Source organism: Alligator sinensis, unplaced genomic scaffold (genome assembly GCF_000455745.1).
Source record: "Alligator sinensis unplaced genomic scaffold, ASM45574v1 scaffold709_1, whole genome shotgun sequence".
NCBI classification, from domain to species: Eukaryota; Metazoa; Chordata; order Crocodylia; family Alligatoridae; genus Alligator; species Alligator sinensis.
In genome coordinates, this window is record NW_005842208.1 from 738,039 (window position 1) to 747,356 (window position 9,318).

Here is a 9,318-nt window from a genome sequence, read left to right on the forward strand (position 1 = left end):
ACAAACATTCCTGAGTATTGTCTTTTTTTTTTTTAAACTTTTAAACATTTTATTAGAAAAACAGACCATAATAAAAGGCTCAAACGACCCCCAACAGAGGCCTCACAAAGGGTAATACAACATAAGATTTCAAAAATAACATAGTAAACACATCGGAATTGATATCATATTGCCCGTCGTCTCATTTTTACACAGTATATACAAACATTCCTGAGTATTGTCTATCAAACACATATTACACATATTGTGTCAGTCATCCTGTACTTTCCCAGGAAAAGGAAAGAGAGAACACTATGTGCAATACAGGTCCCTTCTGTTGTCCCTATCCCATGTGCAACCCTCGTCAGGCTTTCCTACTCACAAAAGCTGACTCTTAGTTTAGCCTATACCTGTGCGGGGCTGAAACAACCCCCTGAAGTCCAGCTCTTGCCAGAATTTTTCATCCCCTCCTTTCATATTCCTTTCTCTGGCTCTATAGAAGTGCAGCTCGTGCATTGCTAACTGCAGACACTCCACTGTGGAAAAGCACAACCCCTTTAGAGCCAACAAGGAACGTACTTTCCATAGGGCTATTTTGGTGCACGTAATTAAAACCCTCACCCCCCACGTCCCATCCGTCCCCTCTGATAAACCATAGAGAACATTTTCGAAAGTGACCCCCGTTCCCCTTCTTGTCTCCTTCAAATAGGTAGTCACCTTCCCCCACACTCGCTGTGCGTAAAAGCAGTCCCACAGCACATGTGTCACCGACTCGGGCTCATCGCAGAGCTCCCTTGGGCACTTGGGGGACCGAGAGAGTCCCCAGTGATAGAGCACCTGTCGCACTGGCAAAGCATTTCACGCAGCCCTCCATGCCAGCTCCTCATGCTCCCCTTTCCATTCCTTCCCCACCAGTCCCTTCCACACCCTACTGACTTGCTCAGGTCTCAATTCCCTGACGTTTGACATCCTCTGCTTCCCTCTCAGGAACTTAAGGACCCATTTGTCATCTTCCAGCCCTTCAATCCCTAACCCCTCCAATCCTTCGCTCACAACAAAGGCTCCGAGTCGCGCGTAGGGCAGCGACATCTGCCAAGCCCATGCTCTCTGCCACTCACTCCCGAACAGGCCCAGCCTTCTCAGGAGCCTTCCCCCCCAGAACCTACAGAAATTGGTAACCATCCCCGCTGCTCTCCTCGCTTCCCTCACCACCATCTTCAAAAAGTGCACGTAAACAAAGGTCTCTATGTTGGGGAGGCCCCATCCCCCCAACCCCTCTTCCTTATATAACTCCATCCTAGCCACCTTCTCTGTCTTCCCCCCCCCCCAAAAAAAGAAAAGGCACAAGGCCCGCTGGACCCGCTGGGCCTGTAGCCAGGACGGGGGGTACACCATCACCGTATACAAGATTAGCGCAGTAGGCACTGTTTGATTACTTGCACCTTCCCCCTTGATGATAATCCCCGTGTGCTCCACAAACCCACCGTCTGTTTCACTCTCCCCTCCAACACTTCCCAAGCCTGTTTCCCTTTTCCCTGGATATCCATCCAGATGCCCAGTATCTTCAGTTCCTCCCTTTCCACCCGTAACTCAAAGTTTCTCAAATCCCCCCAATTCCCTACCACAAACGCTACGCTCTTGTCCATGTTCACCCTCGCTCCGGATGCCTCCCCAAACTCGTTTACGTGCTTCAAAGCTCTTCCCAGGGACACTTCGTCCCTCACTACACATGTCACGTCATCCATGTATAGGAGGACTTTCAATTCCCCTCCCCTCAGTACTCTCACCCCGCTAATCACCCTATCCCCCCTGATTCGTTGTGCCAGAGGCTCAATGGCACACACAAAGAGCCCCGGCGACAGCGGACACCCTTGTCTCACCCCCGAGTCCACTGCAAAGGCTTCCCCCAGGAAGCCCCTCACCAACACCCTGCCTTCCCATAGAGTGCATCCCCATCCCTTCCAGTACCCGAAACAGAAACTCGTGCCCAATGCTGTCGTACGCCTTTTGCAGGTCAAGACTCGCCACTAGCGTGTTCCACTTCCGTTCCGTGATGTACGACAGCGTATCCCGAAGCACCCAGAGTGCTTGTGTCGTTCGCTGCCCCCCCACTGAGCACATCTGTTCCCCACCCAGCACCTGCGGTAACACCTCCCCCAACCTCGCTGCTAGGATCTTGGAGAATAATTTATAACCAGAATTCAACAAGGTGATTGGCCTCCAGTTCTTGATGTGCTCCCGTCCCCCTTTCTTGTAAATCAGGACCATGACACCGTGGGTAAATCCCTCCCCTACCTGACCCCGCGCCATAAATTCCTTGAAAAGGGCCAAGAGACCCCCTTCACTAAGTCCCAAAACTTCCCGTAGAATTCCACCGGGATCCCATCTCCTCCCGGTGTCTTCTTTGGTGGCATTGTTCTCAAGACGCCCAGCATTTCGCTTTCCATTAATTCCTTTCTCAGACTCTCCCTCTCTTCCTCCCCCACCTTTGTTTCCAAACTTCCCACCAGTCCCTCCAGTTGTTCCCCCCTCACCACTTTCCTATGAAACAAATCCTCCTAATATCTAGTCACCTCCCGCAAGATCCCTTCCATGTCCTTCACCCTTTCTTCGTTGGCCGTGCGAACCACCTCCATCACCCGCTTCTTGTTTTTCACCCATAAAGCGAAAAACCTTCCCCATTCCTCCCCCTCGTCCACCCACTCCGCCTTGGCCAGGAACATTCGTTCTTTCATCCTGGTGCGGAACCAGTTTTTCACCCCCTCTCTCGCCCTTTCCCATTCTTTCTTCACTTCTTCCCCCTTCTTCAACTCTTCCCACAATCTTTGAACTTCTCCTTGCAAGCGTGTAAGCTCCTTCTTTTTCCATCATGCCTTTCTTCTCCCCACGCCATCGAACCACTCTCTCACGTGCCCCTTAATTTCTACCCACCAGTCCCACCGAGTTGGGAAAAAGGGTTGCAAGGTTTGCCACTGGCGATACGCCCTTTCAAAGGCAATGCATTCCTGGGGATCGTCCAATAACGAGACGTTTAATTTCCAGACTCCTTTCTCCTGTTTGAGCCCCTGCCCGATGCCCACCTCTACCCACAGCACGCGATGATCTGAGAAACTCACGTCTATCAGTTGCTTGCTGTGGATCTCCAACCCCTCCGACACCAGCACAAAATCAATCCTTGATTGCCCCCGCCCCCCCAGATCCACTCTAGTAAACACCCCTGACCCTTCCCAAATGTCCTGGAGCCTCTCGTCTTTAATCCACCCCCTCAGCCACTTCCCCGTGTTATCCATCCCAACTCCCTGCCCTATCCCAATCCACCCACCCTCTTCAATGATGCAATTAAAATCCCCCAGCACAGTCCGCGGTCCTCCACCCCCCCCCACACATCCCCAATTTGTGCAAAAAGTGCACTCTCTCCACTTTCTCGGTTGAGGCGTAGACATTGTACAGTCACATCCATGCCCTTCACCTCCACCACTGCTTTCTGTAGTCTCCCCTCTTCCAAGACCTGCTGGTCTTTGATTTTCCAGCCACCTTCCCTTGCCAGAATTCCCACTCCCACTGATTTATTCTCATTTGAAATTGAACCCCGCCACTACGACGGTCCAACCCCCCATCGCTTTTCCAAATATTTATAATTTCTCCCCCATGGGATCCCGCACTCTTGCAAGCACAACACTTGCGTGTGCAGGTCCCATAAGGTTTTGGACATTGTTTCCCATCTCTGCTTCCTGTATAAACTTGGTACATTTAAAGATGCCATGGTCAATGCCATCAAGGCTGTTTTCCAGAAGAGTAAGCCCTGCATCATATCTCGTCTGTGTCACTACTTAGGTCTGAGGTGTCTCCCCCCACTTTTTTGCATTCCCGTAGTCCTGACCAAAAGGTCAATCGCAGAGGGGCTCAGGTAACCATCACTTTCCTCCCCTTCCCCTTCCTCAACATTTTGTTTCTCCACAGGCAGCTCCCCGCTCTTTCCCCCTTCTGTTTCCAGTACTCCCCCTTCTGTCTCCTGGACCTTTCCCCCTTCCTTCTCTAGCCTCTTTTTCTTTGGCTTTGCACTCCGTTTCTTCTTTCTTTTCACAGAAGAAGCCTCTTTCTCCTGATCCCCAGCCAGTTTCAGGTCCATGGCTGCTGGCTCAGATTTTTGTGTCCCTTCTCCCGCTCCCTCGCTCTGCTCCTCTTCCATCTGTTGCTCTTCCTCCGACACGGTGAGCTGGCTGACTGCCTTGATCACGTCGTTTCTCCGCTCCACTTCCGGTGTTTCCTCAACTATGCAGGTGTCCGTGTCTAAAATGTTGGTCTCCTCGTCTCCCGGATCTTCTCTGCTCCTCTCCCCTGGTGCGTGTGACTCTCGTGCCTTGTTCGCGTAGGACAGGGAGCACTGGCGCTGCAGGTGCCCCTCACCTCCACACAAGGTGCACTCCAAAGTTTCTTTACAGGCTTTGGCCCGGTGCCCCATGCCACCACATCTGTAGCAAACCGTCAGTCTACAGAAGGCAGCTAGGTGGCCCTCCAAGCCGCACCTGCTACACAGCTTCGGCTGGCCATGGTAAGTTACGTATCCGCGGTGGGCCCCTATGGACACTAGGGAGGGCAGGTGCCTCACCCCGCCGGGGTGTCTCGGGTCTTCTTCTAGGACCACTCTGGCTTTCCATGCCCCGGTTCAGATCTGCCACTGGTCCAAGACGCGCTGGATATCCAAGATCTTTTCGACCCACCCCTCCAGCCACCTTCTCACATCTGCGTGCTCTAGGTCATCTGAATACATCTTGAAATACAAAGCTCTCTACTGGGACCTTTGACCTGTTTCAAAACGCAGCCCCTGCAAGTCCTCCTTGTCTGCCACTTCAGCGTACCGAGCCCAGAAGACAGAGTACGCCTCTCTCCTCCAGAAGGTAATGTTCCAGTGGCGGAAATTATCGAAAGCCACCACGCAACTTAAATCTTTCGGGTTCACTTGCAAGTTCTTGAACAGAACCTTGTTCATAAAGTCTGCTCTCAGCATAGTGGTCTGCCCCTTCACCCCCTCAGGGGTCAGGGTGGCTTTAACGCGCAGCTTCACTGTTCTTCGCGGGTCTCCTTCTCCCCACAAACAATAGGAAGGGTCTGGAAACATCCCCGCAGGATCACTGCTCTCTGCATAGCTCCACCTCTCTTTCTGCATTGGGACCGCCCCTCTCCAGAAACTTCTAGTACTGCAGCATCACTACTCTTCTTCCTCTCTGAAGGTACCACTTTACCTCTTCAGCCAATCATAGCCCAATCCCTGACCTCCTCCTCCTCAGTAACACCCTCTGAACGCTCATCAAACGCTGTCTTCATGCCGGCTCTCAGGGCCTTAGATGATCTGCATGATTCTCCAAAGTGTTCCAAAATCATTGCTTGCCTCTGTGCCGCCTCGACCTTTAAACCAGGCACTCACCTCCTCTCCGCTTCCCCCATCACTCTGCCTCAAGCAAGGGGGGGAGTCTTACCCTGGAAGACCCATCTACTAGATCATGGTGCCTTCCCTGTCAGGTAAGCTGATAAGAACAGGCACTACGCTTGATCTGGGCCAAAAGGCCAAGAAGCAGCAACACACTTATACTCATTACTATGGCAGCGAGAAGCATTCATTGGTGGTCCCGGTAACTGGTGCCAGGGGTCAAACTATCTGGCTGCAAGCCCGCAGTTAGCTCCAGGCGACTAGAAAAGCATAAGTGAGGAGGAACACAGGACAGGCACGGCGAGTTACAGTGCACCTTGGGATTTGTTTGACGGCTGAGGCTTGTTTTTTTGGGACAATAATTCTGACATTCCTGTAATTGCCTTTTTACTTCTAAGTTACTGACAGAGACTCTCCACCTTCATGTAATATGTGCAGCAGTTCCATATACATTTCTTTTATTATTTACCTTGTACCATAGTATAGGCAAGTATACTGCTTCCAATAAAAAATGTTAAACAGGTTCTTGCTCAAATTTCCTGAAAGCTTTGGGTGAACTGGAGCCAAGTTTGGTCTGACCTTTTTGCTCCAGGTGTGCAGGAGCCCTGGGAGGATTTTACCCATGATTGTATAAAACCTTGTGGCTTTGCTTGGGTTTCAAGTTGTGTCTTCTGATGCACTTTTTTGGGCTTTTCTGTAGAACTACAACTAGTTAAAAAATGTTCACTGTACCACAGTCAAGGAAAAACAGATGATGTTACCACAGTGCAAGCTCCACTTTGAAGCTTTATGCACAGAAGCCTCAAGCTCGCAAGGAGAGTAGAGAATTACAAGTTTGCCTGTGAGATGAAACGGTGCAGCTGGTACAGGAGGTGGGAGATACTCTCCCCATCAGCTCAGATCTGCTCCTCATCTAGGAAGGAGTCTGCAGAGCACCTGATCAGCCCCCAGCCTGGCTAGAGTCAAACTATATCTATCACATGCACTGCCCTCCCCAATTCCACAAAGACCTTCAACTTGTCCTAAATGAAATCCATCGGTATGTGCTCTTGAACAATCCACGCTGGCTATTCATTATCACTTTGTTGTCTTCCAGGTGCCTAGAAATAGATTCCTGGATGTCATGCTCCAGTATATTTCCAGGCATCAAATTTATATTGGAATTCCCTTGTCCTCTTTCTCCCACTTTTTTGATATGTGGGCACTATATTGGCCATCTCTGAATTCCCTGGAACCTCCCTGACTTCCATGAGCTTTCAGAGATAAAAGCAATGGCTCTGCAGTTCCCACCCCATATTCCTTAAGTACTCAGTATAAATCTTCTCTGGCTCTGCTGACTCTAACTTGCCACATGCCTCAGTGATCTCCAAGTAAATAATCTCCACAATCATATTCCTGTACTTTAGGCGGGTTAGCTCCTCCCCTGTCCTTGCTGTTAACTGTTCTCTTCATCTGAGAGTAGATCTTTATTGTGAAAGCTGAAGTAAAGAAGCCTTCTCTTTCTCCTTCTTAATTAGCTTCCATTTCCCATGGGATGAGGGATCTACACTTCCCTTGGTCTTTCTCTTTTAGCATCCTTGAGGGATGCCGTTTTGTTTCCTTTTATAACCTTTCCTAGCTGGATCTTCATTTGTACCTTGGTCTTCCTGTTTTTCTCCCTACGTACCTGTGCATTACTCCAATTTTCATGCTGGGTAAAATGCCCAAGTTCCCACCTTTTCAGATACTTTGTTTTTGTTTCATTAAGGTCAGGAGACTTGTCTTTTCAAACCAGAAGGTCTCCATACCCTTGACCATCTTTGTGGAACTTGCTTTGACTTGACATTCCCCTGTTTTGAACTCTGGGGAACTCGGGCCCAATCTGGTTGCAACCACACACTCCCTGCCATGTGGTACCCATCCAGTGTCCACACTGATGTCCTGAGGCTGGTGAATTTTTAACTAACTGTTTATTTCTTAATTGGAGGGAATCTGTTTTTTTTCACCGATGCGGGCTCAGGCTTGGAGGCGGTGTCCTTCTGACTGCTTCCCCAGCAAGACAAGAACAGGAGGTATGGTAGGAACAGGCTAGAGCCCACCCCTGTCTTAGGGCGCAAGCAGCTGCAGCTCATGGTCCATTTTGTGCCCATGATGGTTGTTGACTGAGGTCATCCAGGCTGAGCAGGAGCTACCTGACTGCAGCCGTCCCTTCCTGCCAGTGTGGGGATGCTCCCACATCCCACAGCCACTCTGGGCCTTTCAGACAGCGCAGAAAGGCTCTGCTGTCCCTGCACAGAGCACAACGCTTCTCTCCCTGCCCAGTGGGACTTCTCATCACCATCCTGACAGGCCCTGGAAGCTCATCCCCTTGGGCTGCAGGCCTATAGGCGCAGCAATTTGAGTGCATAGCCCCATTCACAGGCCAAGGCCTCTCTGGGATCTGCTGATAATTATATACTTCGGGGGAGTGGGAGATGGGGAGGAGCGGGTGGATGATGTCTTGAGGACAAGCTCCCCCCTGAGGTGGGGGCAGAGCTCATGGCCAGTAAGAATTGGGAACATGGGGAGAGCAGATACCAGAGCAGTGGTTCCCAATCTGGGGTGGCAACTCAAATCAGGGTCACGGGGAGCACTCAGTAGGTCCACGAAGTGTCCAAGAAGAACACTTCCTGGTTCACAGCTGGCACTTCCATGCGCAGTGCTTCTGGGTTTGCTGCCAATCATGGCGTGGATGGATGGGGGACTCCTATCCAAAAATGTTTGGAACCACTGTACCAGAGGCTCTAGAGAGGGCAAGATCCAAAACCACTCAGGTTCCTGTTCTCAGAAGCAGCTGAGCTGAGCCCTTCCCTGCCCCAGGGAATGTGTGTCACCGTCCTCCCCACGGCCACACTGACCTGATTGGCAGATGCCCCTCATCCCGGTTACATTTCTTCTGACACTGCACCCTTCTGTTAATAACCAGCTCCAATTGCTATAGCTGGATGTTTTGCTGCCTCCAATTTCTGTCCAGCTGGAATATCTGTGGGACGGAGGAGGGAACAAAGGGGGCATAAGGGCATGGAGCAACGAGCGACTACATGCAACATGGCCCCACAGATGCACTGGCTGTGTGTTGTCACCCCTGATGCAGGTGTAACCTGGGAACACCCAAAGGTGTGCCCATACTCAATTGGAAGGAATAGATGAGGCAGGCAACAGTGCTGTGAGAGGGACACTGGTGATTTGAGCGTGGGTCCCTCTTTCCTCCACACAGTCAACTCCACGGCAGTGCTCTTAACTATTTACAGTTTATTGAATTATAATACACATATTATTTCTTATTCAATAGATATATAGGTAAATATTCCAATAGGTAACCTTTTAACAACACAAAGATATACAGATGAATATTTACAGTACGATAAGCCAAAAACCCATTATACTAAACTAACCCAATTCCATAATATTTTGTACAACATATCCATAATTATGATAACAATTATACAGAATATGAAGCGCAGTTTTACATGATATAAGGCGTGTTTAACCCTGGATCCCAGTTAGCAAGGGGCGCTTCCCCTTCTGTGGGTCTAGCTGGGAGGGAAACTTTCACCTGGGGCTTCCCTTGGTGGGTGGACAGGTCGGGGAGGGTGTCTTTTTTTAGGCATGTCTCACCTCCAGGACCACAGTACACCCAGGACCCGACTCCACCAGCAACTTAGTTTTCTTTGAGGAGCTGTCAACTGGGCCTCAGAGCCCTTCGCTCAATCAGAGACCCCACCAGTGTTGTCTGCATCACTCCGAGACCTCCCCTCCTGGCCCTGTGCCCTGCTTTGGGCACCGAGCATTCTTCCAGCTCTTGGGGGGTGGGGGGAACCTAGCTGCTGCTGGCTGGGCTTACCTAGCCTTATGCCTAGGCCTCCCCTTTCCTGGGTCCTGCTCTAGGCTCT

The 9,318-nt window shown here is 50.6% G+C and overlaps 1 pseudogene; it reads right to left on the minus strand.

Moving 5' to 3' along the window:
* Positions 1-5,444: 5,444 nt before the first annotated feature.
* Positions 5,445-5,556, minus strand: LOC112550798 (annotated as a pseudogene).
* Between the last annotated feature and the right edge of the window lie 3,762 nt (positions 5,557-9,318).